The sequence below is a fragment of the Elephantulus edwardii genome, unplaced genomic scaffold, assembly GCF_000299155.1.
Source record: "Elephantulus edwardii isolate Elephantulus edwardi_28Jun2011 unplaced genomic scaffold, EleEdw1.0 scaffold00223, whole genome shotgun sequence".
Classification (NCBI taxonomy): Eukaryota; Metazoa; Chordata; class Mammalia; order Macroscelidea; family Macroscelididae; genus Elephantulus; species Elephantulus edwardii.
In genome coordinates, this window is record NW_006399973.1 from 1,046,967 (window position 1) to 1,070,682 (window position 23,716).

The 23,716-nt window shown below is 40.3% G+C and overlaps 1 pseudogene; it reads left to right on the plus strand.

Moving 5' to 3' along the window:
- The first annotated feature begins 22,299 nt into the window (after window positions 1–22,299).
- Window positions 22,300–22,953, plus strand: LOC102853952 (annotated as a pseudogene).
- Window positions 22,954–23,716: the final 763 nt, after the last annotated feature.

Below are 23,716 nucleotides of genomic sequence, written 5' to 3' on the forward strand. Positions count from 1 at the left end.
GGGCAACATCTGTTATCTGAAATACTTCAATTGGTATACCATCTATTCCTGGGGCCTTATTTTTTGCTATTTCCTTCAAAGCAGCTTAAACTTCTTCCTTCATCACCATAGGCTCTTGCTCATAGGCTTTTCAAATGCAATTAGTCTTTTCACTTCCTGGCTGCTAGTGCCAAGAGTATTGATTGTGGAGCTAATACCAGACTCAAAATTCCCCATGCCAGTCCATTTCATCTTGGCAATATCTACTATGTCAGTATTTATGGGTTCACTTTCTTCTGTAACAATATCTAATTTTCCTACATTCATGGTTCTCACATTTCATGTTCCAATCACTAGTTTCTGCTTACAACTGTTCTTCCTCCTTTGTGTTTCCATACTTGAGGGTTTCACCTCTATTTTCCTATTTGCTTGTCTAAGTGTATTCTAGTGTACATACGGTTTTCAAAGCCTTGCTATTTCAAAAGTAGATGGCCAGTCCTTCTTCCTAGTATGTCTTAATCTGAATGCTCAGATTTAGAACAGTATCCAACAGACAAGTATTTTACAGAAAAGAACAGATCAAAGATATTTCCCCAATTGTAGAAATAACCAATAGTTTCAGTGTTGTCCCCACTCTTGACACATGAGTCTTGACCCACATATTTCCCTGCTCCACCAGTATTCCCTTCTAGTCCCACCTATTCCATTTAACACCTTTCTCCTGCTATCCAGCTCTTGATATGACAGCTTATATCGCAAACACTCTGGATTTCTGTGATTCCAAATGCCTCAAGATGCTGCCAGTTTCTTATACTGTGGCCAGTATTTCTTCATTTTAGGAGTCTGTAAGTCCAAATACCAGGTACTAATATATTTTATATGTATACACACATACACACACACACACACACACACACACACACTGGTGGCCTACTGGTAAGAATTGTGCTGGCAACCAAAAGGTACATGGTTCAAATCCACCAGCTGCTTTGTGGGAGAAAGACAGACAATCTCCTATGTGATTTATACCTTCTGAAAACCCAGTGGAGGGCCAACAGTGAGTTGTTTCAGACTCAGTGGCTATGATATATACATACATATTCAATGATCCATTAGATTATTACCTTGCAATAGGATCAAATCATGATTAGGTAATGATGCCATAGAAGACTGTGAACACACAAGGTAAGATGGCTTCCTGGACTGACCAGAGCATCTGCTCACAGGAGGGTGGCAAACTGTGGCACACCTATTCCTGACAACAGTAGAAGTCTTGTTGTAGAATCTCTCCCATACCTTGCCCTATGCATTTCTTTATACTCTTTCAGATTATAATAAATAAGTATAGACACTCTCCTTGAATTATTGGAGCTTTTCCAACAAATATGCAAACCCAAAGAGGCAATGAGAGCTAGCAAGACCTGTGCATGTATTTAGCAGTCAGAAGGACTCATTCTTTCTAATTTGTACGTTTGGACAAAGAACAGAAAGGGTTGCACAGCAGCTAGTCTGGAAGAAAGTGTCTTCTAGTCTGCATGTGCTGACTTGGGTCATGTGGCTAGTGGTTGGAGGGAGAGTGCAGTGTGACTTGGGAGATGAGAATTGAACTGATATGCTGATCCTTATGACACAGGTGATAATAAAGGAGAATGTCCCCACCATGTCCTTATTTGCTAGTGAAGACCTAGAATCTCAGTCATTGCTTGTCTCAGGAACTGCAGCACCCACCTTATACTTCATGGTCCCTTTTGTTGTTCTGTGACATTATCATTTTAAATCATATCTGCTTTACTGGGTTCCAGCTTAGTGTTCTTTCTAGGTTGGAAATTTCTTGAAGCAGTACTTTTTCCTGCCCTTCATGAAATTCCACATGACAAGTAGCCTGCATCAGATGTTCAGTAAATGTTCTCTGATTTTTCAAATTTATTTGAAAATACCAAAGAACCCCAGCAGAAAGAGAAGTTGCAAAGCAAACCGAAAGTTTCTCTGCAAGAAATTCTCATTTGCAAAGAGGATCCCCCTTTAAATAGGTTAAATGTTCTAAACCTGGAAACCGAAGTTAATACTTTCTTAAAAATAATGTTATTTCTTGCCAACATATTCCTGTGCAAATTACTCCAGGCACTAAACAATGGCAGCCCAATATTGACAATCCCATTATCCACTCTTGACTGTAGGGCAGGGAGTCCTTTGTTTGAAAGGCAATCAAATTCAATTAGCAGGTTCATTTTCAGAAAAGCTCAATTAGAGCTATCTTTCAGAAATAGAAACAAGACTATTCTCTTCCCCCTCTGTAGGCCAAAAGCTCAGACCACAGACTCCAGTGGGTTTGTAGCTTGTCCTTTCAGTTTTGAGGAAGTTTGTAAGGTCAGGCAGGAGGGAACAGGAAGTGGAGAGCTACAAGAGAAGATCAATAAGGAAGTTGCACTAAGGAGATGCCAAGGACATTTCATTTGCGTTCCAGAGTAAGAACTGCCCTTTTCCAATTACGCTACTTAGCCGTTGACACAGGAGACTCTCACGTCAATGCCAGAAATGAGTTTCAGTTGCATTACCCTTAACAAGTAGGGATGCTAAACAAAAGACCAAGTGACTCCAGCAGTTCAAGTTCACCATCAAACCCTAAGGAGAAAGATGAATAGTCTCCTCTCATCAAACTTTACAGCCTCAGAACCCCAGTGGAGGGTGGTCATTATGAGTCTGAATTGATAGCAGTGAGTGAGTGCTGTGAAGGATTTAAATGCAAATGTTAATGGGAGTCACATTCCTACAGCAATGTAAGACAAGATAAAGGGGAAAATTGTATTAATTTTCCAACTCATAAAGAATCTCAGCTTTCAGAGGCTGTAAATCTTAAAAGGAGGAGAGTACCCATCTTTCTCCATGAAAGCAGCTAGTGGATTTGAATCTCTGACAATCTACTTAGCAGCAAAACACAAAACACGTTTGCACCTCCACAATTCCTAAGGGGCACAAAAGAAAGTAACACCATGCACTTCACAAATCTGTCAGAAGTCAGTCTTGGGTGAACCACAGAAAACACCAATCGAATCTCCTTTTTGAGACCAACACTCTCATCAACTAAGGACATTACTAGGGAGCTCTGGTGGCCTACTGGCAAGAAGTTGTGCTGCAATCCCAAAGGCATGTCGTTCAAATTCCACCAGCTGCTCCACAAGATAAGGACGGACAATCCCCTGTGTGATTAATTGCCTCTGAAAAACCACTGGAGGGTCAGCTACAAGTCGGTTCCAACATGATAGTCCACAACAACAACAAAGTATTACTGAGAAGCTCTGATGGCCTAGTAGCAAGAAGCTGTGCTGCAGTCTCGAAGGCCCACAGTCTGAACCTCCTCCTGCCTTTGAAAACTTTCCAGAGGGTCAGCTGTGGGTCAGTTCTGACTTGATAGTACATGATGACAACAACAAGGTATTACTAGTTTACACTGTACAAAGTTGTACAGGTAATCCCAAGGCCATGTCTCTTTGCCAGTTTGAACCCACCAGCCCCTCAGTGGAGGAAAGATAGACACACTCCTTCTGCGCACTTACAGCCTGTGGGAACCGATTGGAGGGAGGGTCAGTTATGAGTTGCTTCAATTGTGGAGGAAAGATGGACAGTCTTCTCCCATGTGTTTACAGCGTGGGGAGGCGGGTTGTAAGCTCAGTTATGAGTTGCTCCAGTTCAACAGCGTTGAGTTTGACACTCTTCTAAAAGGACACAAGACTCCTTCTGCCTCTCCTCAGTGATTTGAGGTAAGACATACCATTATATAATCTCTCTGGGTCCCAGAAGCTTCATCTGTCCCCTGAAATAGCTGCATCTAAAAAGTCTAAAAGGCTGCTTTTTTTTTTTTGTAATAATATCCCTTATTCTATGACAGAAATTCTGGCATTCGTAAAATCAGAACAATTTTCCCAAAAGCTAGGTTATTACGCCAGGTCCCATTCAGTCTAGATGACAACAGTGAGGGGCTTCTATTATCTTTATCAGAACAGACCCAAGTTCATGAACATTAATGACATGAACACCAATGACAATGAACCCCATGGTGAAACACTGCTACAAAGTACAGTTTTAAAGTTTTAAACCTCCCTTCCATCTCACCTCCTCCTTGCCCTTTTCCCTCTTTTCCTTCCTTTTGTCCTCCCTTCCTCCCTTCATTGTTTCTGCGTCTCCTTTGCCATTCTGCATTACCATCTAATCCAGATGCATCATGATGTCTATAAATAATACTCTGTTAATATTTGTGATATAAGAAAACAGGAGCAGTACAGTAACAGCTCTGAGTGACCAGCTCAAGTATCTATTTCTTGACATGAAAGAAACAACTTTTTTAAAATTAATGTAGTTAAGCAGACAGACAAGATTCTATCTGGGCCATTCATCCAAGGGCTCAGGAGCCTTATACATGTTACAAGGAGGGGCTAGTCCTTGGAAAGAAGCATCATGCTTAGAAAGGTAGAGGGATGGCAAAGGAGAGGAAGACCTTCAACCAGGTGGATTGACATAGTGACTAAGCAATGGGCTCAAGTGAGTCAGAGACAATGAGAACGGTGCTGAAGGACAGGGTTCTGATCTGTTGTTCATAGGGTGGCTATGAGTGGTGCTGAACTCAACAGCACCTAATAAGCCAAAGGGCCTAAAACTCCCATTACACCATGAATGGCTTCTTAGGGGCAGAAAAGTCTAGCTCATCTTCTTGGGACAGTAAGCTCCCTTTCTGATAGCATCACATCAGATTCTATTAGTACAATTCTTTTTATAGTTCATTTACAGTAAAAAAAAAATCATTAAAACCATGTCACTGCAAAACTGCATGCTATAGCGGAAATTGAAATGACCTTTGTTCTGACAGAAAGGATTCTGAATTAAAGCAGCTCCACATTCTCCCAGCTCAGTTGTCCTGGGCTGCCATTTGGGTTAGTGTACTTGTGTTGGTGTACTACATTGGTACATGGTGCATAAGCAACCACAGGATTTTTATTGTCTGTCTCCCTAAATCTGTCCTGCTATAACTTAAAAAAGAAGTTATAGCAACTCGACAAAGCTATTTGGTTTTAACTAGGTTGTTAAATTTGTTTGCTGAAGTCAGCTATAAGGCGTCAAGAATTTCAATCGCATGGGATATTGAAGATAAACACTGCAGTCAGTATGTGGCATGGGATGAGATTTATTTTGCAAACTTTGCCAACCCAAGAAACAAGATTATATGTTTTGGAAGATAGTGTGCCATAGAGTTATAGATGTTGCATTAATTTCTTTTTTAAAACACCAAAAGATATTAAGGCTTTACATTAATGTTGATTGCAGAACTTAGGTCACAGAGCAAGGGAGTTTGCGTGGACTGTGGCACCCAGGTATGAACTTTGTAATTCCTGAGTAGAACTAGATCCTGTCTTCTGCATGTTATACATGTTATATTTTCTAATGAATTATGAAACATTATTCTATAATATTTTTAGGTTTGGGTTTAAAAAGAGCTACATTTTGGGGTAATAACTAAGACAAACAAATAATGAATCAATTATTTTCTCCCTTTCTATAACATGTTTGTGATACCATAGGCATTCAAAAGATGTCATGCTCTATCATCTATTTATAAAAGAAAACAAACAAACAAAAAACAACAACCATGAGCCTATGCAACAAATACATAGTGCGTAAAGAGTTGTGTTCTCAACTCAACGGCAGGTGGTTCAAATTCACCAGCCACTCTATGGGAAGAAGACCAGTTATCTCCTCCTTTGTGTTTTATAGCCAATAAACCTGGTGATATTTATGGGTTTGAATTTTGTTCTTTATTTTTCTCCCTCTATCTCCAGGGCCAGACACCAACTAGTTATAGTCTCAAGGTTGTGGAAGTTGATGTGCACATGGTGCATTAGTTGTTGTTGTTGTTGTTGTTATGTGCCATCAAGTCATTTACGACTCATAGCGACCCTATGTACAAGAGCCCTAAACCCTGCTCTATCCTGTGCCAATCACGTTGCCTCTGACACACCCATCCCAATTACCCCAGTCACTGAATCAATCTACCTCATAGAGGGTCTTCCCCTCCTGCGCTGTCCCTCCACCCTCACAAGCATGATGTCCCTCTCTAAGGACCTGTCTCTCCTTACAATATGTCCAAAGTATGTCAGACAAAGCCCCAGAATCCTTGCCTCCAAGGAGTAGCCTGGTTTAACCCTCTCTAGGATGGATCTGTTTGTTTTCTTGGCAGTCCATGGTACATTCAATAGTCTTCTCCAGCACCACAGCTCAAAGGCATCAATTCTCCTTCTATCCTCCCTAGTCATTGTCCAACTCTCTGATGCATAACAAGTGATTGCAAAGACCATGGCCTGTATCAGGCACACCTTAGTCTCCAGAGAGACACCTTTGCTCTTGAGTACTTTAGAGAGGTCCCTAACAGCAGACTTTCCTATCGCAATACATTTTTTTTTATTTCCTGGCTGCTGGTGCCAAGACTGTTGACTGTGGAGCCGAGCAAACTGAAGCTGTGAACAATCTCAATCTCTTCGCCATTCATCCTGATGCTATCAATTGGCCCAGTGGTGAGAATCTTTGTCTTCTTGACATTGAGCCTCAGTCCATACTGAAGGTTGCAGTCCTTGACTCTCTGCAGCAAGTGCATGAGGTCCTCCTCAGTTTCAGCAAGCAGGGTTGTGTTACCTGCATAACGCACATTGTTAATAGATCTTCCACCAATCCTGACACCACACTTCTCCTCATAGACCCCAGCCTCTCGGAAAATCTGCTCTGCATACAGTTTGAAAAGGTATGGAGATAGGACAAATCCCTGGCATACACTCTTCCCAATTTTGAACCATGCAATGTTACCCTGCTCTGTTCTGGCGACTGCCTCTTGGTCCACGTATAGGTTTCGCATTAGCATGATTTAATATTCTGGGATTCCCATTCTAAGAGTCAGCCACAGTTTGTTATGATCCACACAGTCAAATGCCTTTGCATAATCAATGAAACACAGATAGACATTCTTCTGGTATTCCCTGCTTTCAGCTAAGATCCATCTAACTTCAGCTATAATATCCCTAGTACTGCAACCCCTTCTAAACTGAGCCTGGACTTCCAGTGAGTGACAGGATTATATCCATATGCTTACAAGGAAGTCCAGTGAATACCACTATCATTCAGATATATGCACCAACACCTAGAACCAAAGAAGAAGAAATAGATGATTTCTACCAACTTTTACAGTCAGAGATTGATCGAACATGCAATCAGGATGCATTCATAATAATGTGTGACTGGAATGCAAAAGCTGGGAACAGAGAAGAAGAATCAGTAGTTGGAAAACATGGGCTTTGTGACAGAAATGAAGCTGGAGTTAGAATGATTAAATTTTGTACAATCAATGACTTATTCATTGCAAATGCATTTTATAAGAAACATAAATGCAGGTTATACACATAGATTTCATCTGATGGTATGCATAGGAATTAGACTGATTACATCTGTGGAAAAAACTGCTGGAGAAGCTCAATATCAGCTGTGAAAACTAGGCCAGGAGCTGATTGTGGACCAGACCACCAACTACTCATATGCAAGTTCAAGCTGAAGCTGAGGAAAATTAAACCGAATCCACAAGAGCCAAAATATGACTTTTATTTCATCCCAGCTGAATTTCAGAATCATCTCAGGAACAGGTTTGAGGCCTTGAACACTAATGAGCGAAGACCAGATGAGTTGTGGGAGGATGTCAAATGTATCATCCAGGTAAGGTGCAAACGGTCATTATAAAGACAGAAGAGGAAGAAAAGACCAAAATGGATGTCAGAAGAAACTCTCAAGATTGCACTGGAACGTAGAGAAGCCAAATCACAAGGAAGAATTCAAGATACCAAAGAGCTGAACAGAAGATTCCAAAAGGCAGCATGGAATGACAAAGGAAAATATTACAATGAAATGTGCGAGGAGCTAGAGTCGGAAAATCAAAAGGGCCAAACTCATTCAGCATTTCTTAAGCTCAAGGAACTGAAGAACAAATTCAGACCTCGAGTTGCTATAATCAAGAATGCTTTGGGCAGAATATTAAATGATCCAGGAGGCACTAAAAGAAGATGGAAGGAATATACTGAGTCATTGTATAGAAAGGAATTGGCAGATACAGAAGAATTTAATGAAATAACATTTGAACAAGAGCCTATGGTGATGAAGGAAGAAGTACAAGCTGCTTTGAAAGAAATAGCAAAAAGTAAGGCCACCAGAATAGATGGTATACCAGTTGACATATTTCAGCTAACAGATGCTTCCCTGGATGTGCTCATCATGTTGTGCCAAGAAATCTGGAGAACAACCACTTGTCCAACTGACTGGAAGAGATCTATATTTGTTCCCATTCCAAAGAAGGGAGACCCAACTGAGTGTGGAAAGTACAGAACAATATCATTGATTTCACGTGCAAGCAAGCTTCTACTGAAGATTTTCCAAAAATGACTGGAACAGCACATCAGAAGTCCAGGTCCATTAGTACTCTGGACTAATTGCTTCCATGTGTCTTTATTTTTGTTCACTCCTATTTGCTCCAGTCAGGCAGAGGCAAGCACTTTTACCTTAGCCAGGTGCTCACAGGTTTTTAATACCTCAGCATTACTTACTTAAGTAGGATGTTGAACATTGTCTTTGTGGACTATGTGATGTCAATTGCCTTTCAGATTCCCTGAGACTAAAATCCTGAGGCCTCAAGACTAGTAACAAATATCTTCACAGTGATATGTTATGGCTAAGAAGTTTACAAAGGTGAAAAATTAATGACATTTCCCCTAAGAACAAGGACAATGCAAGGATTCTCAGTCTTCACACCTATTCAAAATTGTATTGGAAGTCCTAGCAAGAGCAATAAGGCATGAGAAAGAAATAAGAGGCATACAAATTGGCAAAGAGGAGGCAAACTATCTCTATATGAAGTTGATATGATAGCATACTTGGAATCTGCAAGTTAACTGTTGGACATATCTGGCCAATTCAGCAAAGTAGCAGGATACAAGAAAAACATACAAAAATGAGCCAGATTTCTCTACAGCAGAAAAAGAACACAGAAAGGGAAATAAGAAAAACAATGCCAATTACAACAGCTAAACACAAGAGTAAATATTTAGGAACAAGTCAAACAAAAGACTTTTACAAGGAAAATTACAAAATGCTACTGCAAGAAACAAAAGAGACATAAAGAAATGGAAAAACATATCATGCTCCTAGATAGGAAGACTCAATATTATGAAAATGGCAATTCTACCCAAAGAAGTCTGCAAATTCAATGAAATCCCCGTATGTATACAGATGCTATTTTTCAAAGAGATGGAAATGTCAATTTCCAATTTCATCTGGAAAGAAAAGAGACTCCAACTAAGCAAAGCACTACTAAAAATTATAAATATTAAAAACAAGATAGGAGGTATCACATTCTCTGCTCTTAAAACCTACTACATAGCCACAGTAATCAAGACAGCATGATACTGATCCATCAACAGTTATATAGACCAATGGAATAGAATACAGAACCTAGAAATCTACCCACCTACCTAAAATCAACTGATATTTAAAAAGGAGATGAAATCAATTAAGTAGGGAAATGACAGTCTCTTTGACAAATGGCGCTGGCAAAACTGGAAAACCATCTACAAATATTGAAGGAAGATCCATACCTTACACCATATAAAAAAACTTATTCAAGGTAGATCAGGGACCTGGGAGTGAAACCAAAGACTATGAGATGCACCAGAGAAAAACTAAGTACAACTCTACAAACCCTAATCGATAGCATAAGCAAACTTCTAAGCTTAATGAGTTGTACTCTATTAAACAACACCTAACAACAACAATATTATAGTGGCGAAAACTCTGGTAACACAGTCTATAGGGAGTTGTACTGCTAACCCAAAAGTACCACTTCACTGGCAGTTAGACTCCACCAGCACCTCCATAGGAGAACGAGGTACACTCTCTTCCTCCACAGGTGATTTACAGCCTCCTCAAAACTTACTGAAGGTCACAGTCAGTTCTGACTCCATGAGTATTTTTAGGTTTTGTTTTCTTGGGTGTTGGGGAGGTTTTATTTTATTTTCTTTTTTAATTATACTGGACTCCTAACAGATCTATCTGAATCCATTCTGGCTCTTTCTTACTCTTGCCATGGTGAACCTACCAAATGTGCATCTAACCAATTTTAACTTTTTTACCATTGATTTGGAGCCAACTCATGACTGACCTGCCTTTGGATTCCCTGGGCTCTAAATTACACAGAAGCAGATTGCTGCTCATCTTTCTTCCATGAAGCCACAAGTGGATTCATACTGCTCACTATGGACTAGCCCATCAGAGGTCTCTGTGCATTAAGGAACATGACAGACTTCCCTCACCCTCACTACATACAGGGAGCTCTGGTGGTCCAGTGGTAAGAATGTGTACTGCAATCACAAAGGGACCCAGCTCAAATCCATCAGGTGCTCTGAGGGAGAAGGATTGGCAAACTCTCCCCATGAGATTTTCTGCCTCTGAAAACCTATTGGAAGGTAAGTTATGGGCCGGTTCTGACTCAATGGTTCACCCCACACACACCCCCCCCCACACACACACACACACCACCAACAACCCTACATACGGAACTCTGGTGGCTTAGGGGTAAGAAGCTGTGCTGCAGTCCCAAAGTCATGCTGTTAGAAACTACTAACTGCTTTGTGAAAGGATGGTATTCTCTCCCATACTACTTACTGCTTCTAAAAACCTGCTGGAAGGTCAACTATTAATCAGTTCTACCTCAATGGCACACAACAACAACAAATCTACGCACACACATACACACCTGAAACTCTTAAATAGCTTCCCATTGCTGTTAAGATAAAGCACAACTTTTGAATTTGGCCCACAAGACTTAACTCTCTGTCCTCCAAACACGCTGGCCTTTCAGTCCCGCACACATGCCTCATTTCTTCTAATCATAAGGCCTTTGCTTCTGTTGCTTCTTCTGCCGAGATATGCTTTACCTCATTCCCCCATTCCCTGATTAGCTCCTATATATCCTTCAGTTCAACATTCTTTTCTCCAGGATGGTTTCTGCTCCTCCTAACCAGATCAGATTCCTCTTTTACATTCTCCTCTACCAAGAATTCCATCTTGCTTGGATCTGCAATCAATGCCCATGGAAATCAAAATCAAATGATGTATTTATTATATTGACTAAATCTGCTGCAAATGATCTCTTTAAAGTGCAGAAGAGCAAAAATGTCACTTTGTGGAGAAAACTACACCTGACACAGACCACGATGTTTTCAATGCTTCGTGTGCATGTGAAAGTCGGATAATACATAAGAAAGGTTAAAAAGGAAGTAATACTTTTGAATAATGGTACTTGGCAAAAGGATATAGACAATACCATGGGCTGCTAGGAGAACAAACTAATTTGGAAGAAGTTCAGTCATAAAGCTCTTTAGAAGCAAGGACAGAGAGACACCATCTCACATACTTTAGCTTCATTATCAAGAGGGACCAGTCAGTTGAGAAGGACAGCATGCTGGGAAAAGTAGAGAGCCATCAAAGAAAGGAAAATCTTCTATATAGGGAGCTCTGGTGTTTAGTGATAAGGAATTGCGCTGCCAAACCAAAGGCACAGAGTTCGTATCCACTAGCTGCTCTGTGGAGAAAGATGGGCAATCTCCTCCCGTGTGATTTACTGCCTCTGAAAACCCATTGGAAGGTCAGCTATGAGTCGGTTCCAACTCAATGGTAGTTAATAATGGACTAAAACATGGCAAAAATGTTGAGGATAGTGCAGAACTGGTCAATATTTCCTTTTATTGTGCAGAGACTGTCACCACAAGAACTGACTTGACAGCATCTAACAATAATAGAGTCCCTTACTCTAGTTTTCTTAATGTTTTATTTACGCAATTACATTGCTCTGTCTCCAACTTAATTATAAGCAATGGGAGGAGAAACTGAGCTTCATAGATACTGAATAATTCAACCAAGATCAGTGAGCAAATGATAAAACCATCTGACCCCAAGGATGGCCCTTCTCTTGCTGACATTCTACACTGTGAGGTGAAAGTTATTGCTGTGATCAGGTGCCACCGTGTTATTTATGACTCATAGCAAGCCCAGGAGCAGCAGATCTAAATTCTGTCCCATTCTGCACCATTGTCATATTCTCGGATATATTCAAACCCACTGTTACAGTCATTGTGTCAACCCAGTTGATTGTGGGTCTTCCTCTCTCTGACCCTGCACATTTTCCAGCATGATGTCCCTTTGCAAGGACTAGCCCTCCTGACAACATGTCCAGTGAAATGTAATTTCACCATCCTTGCCTTTAAGGAGCACCCTGGTCGCATTTTCTCCAAGAATTATAGCTTTAAAATCTACAAATAACTAATATCTGGTTTCATTTAAAACAACAATTAAACTCATCTTTTAAATAGAATGAATAAATGAATCATGATATTTGCTCCCTTTGGCATTTCAATCTACCTTTGTGGAGTTTTTTGAAAATTAAAGAATAGGCTCATAGGGAGAAGGAGACCCACTTTTACTTTGTCTTCCTTCTAATTAAAGCTTGAGTCACTGCTCTTTCCCTCCATGCTGCACTGCTTAATGAATGTCCTTCCTCTCTCTCTGTGAGCAGCATGAGGGTTATTTCTGAGCTCATGTCTTTCTGTAATGTTCATCTTTTGCTTGAATGTAAAATAGCACTTAGTTTTAAATCTAGAGCATGCCTCTGGCTTAGGCTACACACAATTATCATGAATACTTTTTTATGGTGTCAATTTTATAAGGAGAAAGGCTTTTAAAGTAAACTTTAGTATATTCCTTAATAAAATTGTAATTATGCTATACCTAAAGAACACTGGAAATAAATCATGGTTAAATCAAATTGTTCCCATAAAGGAAAAGTGTAAAATTTCAGAAAGAATGCATTCATTAAGAAAACAGGATAGTAAAGAAACATAGGTCTTGAAATAGAGCATAGAAGTAATTTAGTAAAAAAAAATACAATACCCATGAAAATGGTTTTTGGGTTTGGATGTTAATTCTATAGTTTCAACAGAAAGGGTAATTGCTGTTGTTTTATATACCACTGATACCTTCCAGCAGGTTTTCAGAGGCAGTAAACAACATGGGAAGAGGTTGTGAAATCTTCTTCCCACAGAACAGGTGGTGGATTAGAACTGTGAACCTTTGGGCTGGGAGCACGAAGAGTAACATGTGTCAGAAATTCCAAGATCCTTCCCAAAATACAATAGGCCTTAACTATCAAGGAATAAACTGATGCATAAGAGTCTTTGTTCTAATGGTTTCTCTAAATTTTAATCTGCTACATTGAACATCACAATATCTTAAAATGCATTGTTGCTGTTGTTGTTGTGTACTGTTGAGTTAGAACTGACCCATAGCTGACCCTCCAGCAGATTTTCAAAGACAGTTTATTACATGGACAGATCCTTCTCCCACAGAGTAGCTGTGCCTTTGGTATTGCAGCACAGATTCTTGCCACTAGACCACCAGAGCTCATCAATTTATTATTATTTTATTCTACTCATTTGAAAAAAAATATGTGAGATATACATTACAAAACCTATAAATGACAGTTATTTGTTCTGTTGGGAATTGGCCTTAAATTACCTCATTCTTGGATCACAACTAATTGTTTTGAAAAGCACACACAAAGCCTGGCAGGGGGACTGGTACTCCTCTGTGTACCCAGGACCTACTTCTGAAGGCGCAACTCACTGACAGGCTCAGCATTAGCACTTGTATGAAATCCTCAGGCTCTGCAAAGTGGGAATTAACAGATTCTCTGAAAATAGAAAAGTCAGTCAGTTAAGCCTTTGGTTATACTGATTGTTCACAGGTCTTTCTCCTCCATCCGCCTTTCCTTCCCAGCCCATCTCCCTCCTGCACATTGCTGGCTGCTCTGCCCCTTAGCAGCAACTGACCTGCTCAGCCTCACGGACCATCATATTTTCATCAGCCAAATGAGATAACAGTGCCTGCTTAGGAAGGCTGCTGTAAGGCTTAACTGAGAGAACTCAAATGCAGCACTTAACAGCGGCCTGTCACAGTTGACTCTGTCTCCTCTGATTCAAATTTCTTCTGGTCTGTCATAATGACAGTTTGCTGACCCATTGCCTTCCTAGCCCAGAGCGCTCCTCGAGTCAATTTCTCCCTTGTTTTCTGACAAGTTCATGTGTAAGGATTCCTTTTGTCTTCTTCATGCTTTCAGTTTTTATTTCGTTTACAAGGCCTCTGGACCAAAATAACAAGGTGTGCACACCTAGATTCCTGAAAGGCTGATATCATCAAAATCAGCTCCCCACTTTCCAAGAAACAGCTCTCCTCTACAAGATACAGTTCAACACAAAATAGTTCCCAAAGTGACATTCCCTAAAGGTCACTTAAGCACATAATCTCACACAAGGTCCTTCACTAAATTTCTATTTTTTTAATATACAATAAGGATTTGGTTAAACATTGTAATTAGTTACATGAGCTGTCTTTAATGTTATAAAACAAAGTGTCTATGAATGATTGGATAAAAATGCAATGTGATTTGTAAACTTTCATTCAAACACAACTTGCTTGAGTAACAAATTAAATTCCATATGTAATTAAAAGAGATCTTTCTGTTACTAAATAACACAATAGGGCAGACAATCATGGAAAAGAAACAACTATGTCTTATGACATTTCTTCTCAGTTTCAGAGGATAAAGTTAGGAGAAGATGAAGGAAAGAAGCCACAGAAGGGAGGAGAGGAGAGGCAAGGACAGAAAGTGTGCTATGCTCAGCCCAGGGCCTCACCACCATCCAAATCACCTCTGTCTCAAGCACGCAGGATGAGATGGATTGATGCAGTAATTGGAGTAATGAGGGTAGGTATGTCAGAGCCAAGGAGACTTGCTCAGAATAGGGCAGGCTTCAGAGCTGTTGTGCTATGTCTATGTCTATGAGAAGCAGGTCACTTGACAGCACATAACAACAACAATGTGTTTCCAGAACGGCAAACTGAAGGTAAAAAGCCTGAACAGAAGATATGGAGAGAGACTCTTCTGTGAAGGAGGGGATGAATGATGGGAAAGGAAGCCCAACAAAATGTGTCTGCAGATTCCAATTTTATTGTCAAATAGTCCTGATGCCATCCTCACATCCCCCATGGCTCACACCCACCTTTTCTAGCAGGTGGCAGCTAATATCTCAGAAGAGAAAGGTGGCTTGACAAATTAGCTAAGGACACACCAAGATGTCTTGATTTATATACTTATTACCTATGACAGGAAATCAGGGTTGGTTTGTTTGTTTTCGTTTCCTTTCTAGAAATGTGAGTGATGGCATTAATGAAACTTCTGATGATAGCCACTTTGCAGTGAGTCACAGCCCATTCACTCGGGAACATGTCACACACGAGCAAGCCATTCATTCTTTCTAAGTGATGGTTGCAAGGACTTCCAGCAAAATAGAGAAGACTTAGAATTCAAAGTTAAGTTGAAAGGGTAATATATCAAATTGTACACACAGCAAGATTGCAAAGATGTATAATAGAGATGTATGACGGGGAAACTGTCTACTATCCTGAAAGGTGCATGTTTTAGGATGGTAGAAAATCCAATTTTCCCTTTTCTAACGTTTACAGTACAGTTGTACTACTCTTATAGTTTAAGTTCAAAAATTATAAGCAATTCTAAGAAATGCTAATTTGATAAATGTCAATAGTTGTAGAGGAGCTTCAAGCCTTTTGTTCATAGGTTCCCTATGAGTTGTGCTCAACTCAAAGAGAATCAACAATAGCCAAAAAGTGAAACCAACCAACAGGTCTTTCAGAAAGTGAGTGACGTAACAAACTGTGGCACATCTACTCAGCATCTATGTTATTGTTTGTGCCATCGAGTCAGGATTGACTCATAGTTGACTCTTGAGGTTTTTGGAGACTGTAAACTGTATGGGAGAAGATTGCCCATCCTTCTCCTGAGGAGCAAGTGATGGATTCAAACCACTCACCTTTGAGGTAGCAGTGCTTCTTCTTACTCACTAGGCCACTAGAGATCCATTCACTATCTATACGATGGAATCTTATTCAGCAATCACTAACAATATTTACTAAAGTCATGAAAACCTGTGGAGAAGCCATATACATGCTTTGCTGTATGATTCCAACTGTATGTCGTTCTGGTACGGGCAAAATTATACAGACAGTGAAAAGATCAAAGGAATAACTAATGGTGGGGGTCAGGAACAGGGCTTAAGGTAGTGAGGTGATAATGTGTGATGCTGTCATAGCAGACATATGCCATGATGCAATTGTCAAAACCCATATGACTGTGCACATCAAAGGGTGCACTTCATGTAAGTTATAGTCTGTAGTCTTTAATAAACCCGTTAATGCTCATCAGTTATAACAAATGAACCCCACACAAGGAAGATATTAATAATAGGGACAAATGTATATGGGAGAGCAGAGGGTGTTTGGAAACTCTCTACTCTGCACAATTCTTCTATAAACCTGAAGCTATTCTGAAGAAATTGGTATTCCATCGATTCCTGGGATCTTACCTTTTTTTGCCAGTGCCTTCAATGCAGCTTCCACTTCCTCTTTCATTACCCTTGGCTCCTGTTCATATGGTACTTCCTGAAGTTCTTCAGTTTCAATCAGTTCTATCTGGTACAATGACTCTATGTATTCCCTCCATCTTCTTTAGATACTTTCTAAGTTGTTCAATGCATTGCCCATAGCATCTTTCAACATTACAAAATGAGGCCTAAATTTGTTTTTTGGTTCTTTCAGCTTGAGAAATGCAGAGCGAATTCTTCCCTTTTTATTTTCCAATTCCAGCTCCCTGCACTTTGCTTTGTCCTGAGCTACCATTTGAAGCCATCTGTTCAGCTAAAAGACTTTGACATGTTTTCCTTTAGATTTGGCTTCCTGATGTTCCAGTGCAATCTTCCAAAAATGTAGTCAATCTGATTCCTGTGCAGCCCATTGAGTGAAATCCACGTGTAAAGTCATCTTTTGTGTCTTTTAGAAAGTATTTGCAATGAATAAAGCATTCTATTTCCAGCTTCATTTCTATCACCAAGCCCATATTTTCCAGCTACTGTTCTTCTTCGCTATTTCCCACTTTTGCATTCCAGTCACCAGTTACCATTAGTGCATTCTGATTGCATGTTCACTCAATTTCAGACTGCAAAATTTGGTAAAAAAATCTCGATTTCTTCTTCTTTAATATTAGCTGTAAGAGCATAAACTTGAATAATAGTTCTGTTAACAGCTTTTCCCTGTATCCATATAGATATTATCCTATCACTCACAACATTGTATTCTAGGATAGAACTTGAAACTGACTTTTTTACTATGAATGCAATGCCATTTTTCTTCTGTTTTTCATTCCCTGCATAATATATCATATGACTATCTAATTTTAAGTGACCATAGCTGGTCCATCACATCTCACTAATACCTTGTATGTCAATATTCATGCATTCCATTGCATGTTTAACAACATCCAATTATCCAGCACTCAAGTTATGAACATTTCATGTACCAATTGTTAAACGATGTTTGTTATTTTTTTAAAAAATTAAAAATCACATCAATAATTTTATATTTTTAAATTTTATACTAGTTTATTTACAAAATTCAAATACATTGTTTTAGAGAACAGATTCAATTTCCCTCACCTCTCACCCATCAAATTGTACAATCCAATAATTAATAATCCTCCCTCCCCCTGTACATCCTTATCCCTCTGCTTCCACCCTCTCCCACCCCTCTTGGATCCTTATACTCATTCTACAATAATGCTTTTATACAATATTTATCATGTGAGACTGAGTTAGTTCACTCAGCATAATGCTCTCCAATCCCTCCAAAGTTAGGTATTAGTTCACAAAATCATTGCTACTGTGTGCTGCATAGTATTCCATTGTGTGAATGTACCATAATTTCTCAATCCATTCGTTTGTGGTTGGACATTTGATCTATTTCCATGTTCCTGTGATGTTGAATAATGCTGCTATAAACATTCTTGTACAAATCTCCATTTGTACCTAAGTTCTGACTTTCTTGGGGTAGATTCCAAGTAATGGAATATCTGGGTCATATGGAAATTCTATATTCAGCCTTTTGAGGAAGCACCAAGATGCCTTCCAGGATGGTTGTACCATTCTACAATCCCACCAACAACGTATAAGAGTTCCTTTCACACCACATCCTCTCCAACATTTGTAACTTGCTGCCCTGTTAAACTTTACTTTTCCTTATTTCAGCTAACTTGTAGGTATTGATGGGATCCCAATTGACTTGTTCAATTAACAGATTCAGCCTTGGATGCACTCATCAGTCTATGCTAGGAAATTTAGAGGATGGCTGTCTGGCCAATGGATTGGAAGAGGTCTATATTTGTTACTATTCCCAAGAACGGTGATCCAACTGAATGTGGAAATTATCAAATATTATCATTGATATCACATGCTATCAAAATACTGCTGAAGATCATTCAAAAACAGCTGGAGCAGTATATCAATAGAGAATTGCCAGAAGTTCAAGCAGGATTTAGAAGAGGCCATGACACCAAGAATATCATTGCTGATGTCAGATGAATCCTGGATGAAAGTAAGAAATATCAGAAGAATGTCTAATTGTGCTTTATTGACTATGCAAAGGCATTTGACTCTATGGATCATGACAAGCTGTGGCTGACATTGAGAAGAATGGGAGTCCCAGAGCACTTGATTGTGCTCATGAGGAACCTATATCTGAAACAGGAGGCTTTTGGGCAAATGGATGCCTCTTGCGTGTCAGGAAGTGAGGATGGCACAGGACAGGACTTGTTTCAGATCTTTAGTTCATAGGGTCATTATGAGTCATATTTGATTTGATGGTATCTAACAATAACAACAACAACAACATTCTGAAGAAAAATCTATTAATAAATCCTGTTTTAATGTTCATTTGTTAGTCTTCCCACTGACTTTACTTCAAACTGTCATGTCTCATAAAGGGAAACATTATGAAACAAGGTAAACTTTCTAGGACAGCTCACAAATATGCTTTTGCTCTTCTAGTCATGAAACAAACCCTCAAATGAAATTTTTAGTCACTGTTCCTGAGAAAATAATTTTTCTCCTGAGATCATCTTACTTCTCTTCCCTCAACCACAAGGCAAAGCAGAGCTTAAAGGAAGTATGTGGTTAATGTTTCTAACCTACAAGGTGCAGAGCTGGAAGGTAGGATGCAACTGCAAATCCTGTCCACAGGAAGGTACTTCTTTAGGCTAGAAAGTGTATTCAGGGTGGGGTGGGGGAGGGGGGGCTGGGAGAGGGGTGCAACAATGAATGAATGGAATTCCAAAATCTCTGTGGATGTTCATTGAAATGAAAAATAAAGAAATTAATAAAAAAAAGAAAGTGTATTCAAAGGATAACACCCAGTGTGGGGTCTGTCACAAGTGTGAGGTGCAGAGAGGTTCTAGTCAGGCGACTGAGGACAAGAAGCAGGAAAGGCAGGGGGGAGGGGAGTGGTTATTGTTGTGTGCCATCGAGTCAAAACCAACCCATAGCTGACCAACCAGCAGGTTTTTTCAGAGGCAGTTAATCGACAGGTGGACACTAACCAGCCTTCCTCCATGGAGCAGCTGGTCAATTTGAACCGGGGCTGCTGATGGTGTTCTGGTGGCCGAATGGCAAGAAGCTGTACTGCAATCCTGAAGATACATAGTTCGAGGCCACCAGCTGCTCCACATGAGAAAGATGGGCATTCTCCAGCTGTGAGATAAACTGTTTCTGAAAACCTACTGGAGGGTCAGCTATGGATCACTTCTGATTCTATGGCACACAACACACACAGCATGCCAGCTTCTAGGGGTGGGTTGGTTGGTTGGTTGGTTGGTTGGTTGGTTTTCTCACTGTCAGAAAAATCCCCAGAAGGGACCCTGATGGTGTAATGGTCAAGTACATGTCCACTAGCTGAAACCTTTTGGATTGAGTCTATCAGTGGCTGCATGGCAAAATAGACTTAACAATCTGCTTCCACGAAGATAACAGCCTAAGAAATAGTATGAGACGGTTGTACCCTGTTCTCTAGGGTTCTTATATATCAGAATAAATCCAGTGGCATTAAACAATCAAACAGGATTTCCACTGGCAATGACTGGCAATGTTCAGTGGCAGAATTCTCACCTCCTGTGCAGGACATCTAGTTTCCCAGCCAATGTTTTTTGATTGGCAGCAGCCACCTATCGAGCAATGGAGGGCTGCATGTTGCCATGATGCCTAACAGATTTCAGTGGAGCTTCCAGAATAAAACAGAGTAGCAGGAAAGGCCTGGTGATCAATGTCTAAAAACCCAATGCATCACAATAGTCCAGTCCATAGCCAATTACAGAGATGACTAAGGATGGGGAAGTGATTTGTTGCATTGTACACAGTGTTTTCATGAGTGTAGTCCCAACTTGACAACAGCTAACAATATGAAAAACCTCATCTGTGTATGTGAGGTGAGTCCCAGAACATTATCATATTCTATTTGAGTTCACATGCAGTCTGTCCACCAGCTATGGTAAAGACCATCAGGTCTGCAGTGGAGGAGACAGGATAATAATAGCTCAAATGCTACCCCTGTCCTGTGGTCCAAGCAAGCAGCAGCTACTGGCTGCCCAGTCTGCAAGGACAAGCTAGTCAAAATCAGCACTCTCCTGCGGACACACTGCCTCCTGGCTCTGAGAACAAGGCATACGTCTAATCTGGGCAGTTAGAAGCCCACCTGCAGTCAGAAGCACAACCTGTAGTCAGAAGGGCCTCTGAGACTTGTCACCTGCCACCCACAGAGTTCATGAATTACTGTGGAAAAGAATGTGGGATCCTCAACTGCACTTAAGAGAAGGAAATGATCATCGATCCCATCTGCAAAATGACTGGCTACTCTGCTGAATTTAATCATCACCTCACTTGGAACGCCAGGAACCTGCGCCCAGGTTGTCTGGGGAAGGCCAGGTTGCTCCTGGTAGCAGTGGCTCTACCTTCAAAGAAAGGAGTGACCTCGGTCCAACCAAGACGTGTTTATTCTTTATGAGAAAGCTGCTTGAGTTTGGTCTCCCTTTAATGACTACACGCTCCCTTTAACCACAAATTTCTCCCTTTAATCAGTGACTCTAACGAGCTTGTGTCGGGATATGTTTCAGACACCATTTAGAGGAATCTTAAAAGCAAACCTCATCTCACCTGCGCTCGACACCCAGATCCTCAGCTGTCTGCCAGCTGGCAACTGCAAATCGTAATTTCACACAATGCCTTTTATCCCACCCGATCCCTGTGCCTTTCATCACTTGTACTTGAGCTAAGTGGAACTGTTGCCTGCAGGTCCCTTGATAATCCAGCACCTTTTGAAAGGGGTAGTTTCTATTTTTGAGTCAGCTAACAAAGTCATATGCCTGCAAAAGCTGGATAATGAATAAGGAAGACTGAAGAAGAATTGATGTCTCTGAATTACGGGCATGTTGAAGAAATTGAAAATACCATGGACTGCCAGAAGAACAAACCAATCTCTGTATGAAAAATTGCAGTCTGAATGGTCCTAGAAGCAAAGAATAAGACTTTGTCTCATTTTATTTATTATTTGTTTCATTTATTTTGAGCATGTTATCAGGAGGAGCTAGTCCCCAGAAAAGGACATCAAGTATGTTAAAGTGTAAGAAAAAAAAAATCCTCAACAAAATGAACTGATATATCGGCTATAACAGTGAACTCAAACATAGCAATGGTTGTGAGGAAGCTGCAGGACTGAGCACATTTTTCTTCTGTTGATACCTAGGGTTGCTACAGGTTAGAATCAACTTGATGGCCTCAAACAACAAAGACCCAGAAGAGTAATTAATATCGCAGAGTGCTTGGTACTCACTAGGGTCTCTACTTAACTAGCTGGCAATCTGATTCTCAACCTCCTTTTGTAATATACATGCTGCCCTGATCTTTGTCTAAAACATCTTTTACTTGAAATGTGAATGAAAAGGGCTAAATGCCTGATGGTTTGACAAAGCCCATCCAGTGCAAAATGCTGTGTGTCTGGAGTGCCCCCACCTCCTGGCGGGGCAGGAAACACCCATGTGTTCTCGAGCTGGATCCTATGCATACAGATGTCGCATCCTGCATCATCTTCACAGTCTCCAGACAACATAAGCCCATTGTTCCAGTCACTGTGTCAGTTCATCTCATTGAGGGCCTTCATCTCTCTTGCCGGCCCTTCACTTTTCCAGACATGATGTTGTTTCCCAGGAAACACCCAGGATGTTTCCCCTGCTGAAAACATCCTATGGGATTCGAACGGATGGAAATGCGGAAAAGGCAGATGCCTGCAGTCCAGGAGACACTAGGCGCCGCTCCGACCCAGCACCCAGGCAGAAACCGTGCCTCCAATGCCTGCTGCTTCTGCTGGTGCTGCTGCTGTAGCTGCTCTTGTCTTACTGTGAGAAACCAAGAAGAACAGGGACTCAGGAGGGCTTCCTACCAACTCAGAACAGAAGGCCATCCGACCTATGAAGAAAGTGCATCCCTAACTCTGGAGAAAGTCAGTGCCTAGGCCCAGTCCTTTGACAAGTTAATGGTCACACCAGCAGGAAAAAACACTTCCCGTGAATTACTCCGGACAGAGTTAGGGAAGAAAATATGCTCTTCTGGATGGCCTGTGAGGAACTGAAAAAAGAAGCTAATAAAACCATGATTGAGGAGAAAGCAAGGATAATATATGAAGACTACATTTCCATTCTTTCTCCTAAAGAGGTCAGCTTAGACTCCCGAGTAAGAGAAGTCATCAACAGAAACATGTTGGAACCATCCCAGCACATATTTGATGATGCCCAACTTCAGATTTACACCCTAATGCACAGACTCGTACCCCCGCTTTATGAACTCTTTTCTGTACAAAGATTTACTCAAGTCCTTATCTGAGAAGTCTATTGAAGCATAGATTTCTCAAATATATTTATTAATAAAATATTAAAATAATTCATGGATTACTTCTAGAACAAAGAACATCTCTGGGAGTACTCCTGGGGCTATTTTAGTAACATGCTTCCTTATACAGAGGGCTATAGATTGTTCACAAGGCAAATGGCAGCTGCCTTTAGGACTATTTTAGAAGGAAAACTGAAAGATGACTGCTCTAGAAAAGTAATATATTTACATTTTCAGTAATAGTAATGTCCTCACCAGCAGAACACACACCAGAAGACTCCATGCTCCTGGAATTTGTGTATGGCCTGCACACACAGGGTTCCTTTTATTTTGCATGACTTCAGAAACTCTTCATCATCCCCGTAAGAATGTTCTTCCAGGCCACCCTGCCTCCTGCCAGGCTCCTTTCTGTACGTGTATCAGTGTCATTCCTGGACATGCTATCAATACTTGGAAAATGGCACACCAGTTTATCTCAGAAGATGTATGTGCAGCTATATGTATCATTACACAATTAATTTACAACATTATGGTCTTAAGTGACCCATCCTCAGTATCTGGGAAGAGTTGCAATGCTTAGAAAATGACTTCATTACAAAGTTACCATTATTTTAATAATTTGACAACATATAAGATGAATTTTTTTTTTAGTTCAGTGTTTGTTCGTATTTCTAACGATGCTTTAAATATAAATGTCTTTACAACTTTTACTATGGAAAAAATCTGAGCATTTTCACTATTAAAAAAAAATAAAGCACAATATTTTTACCTCAAAA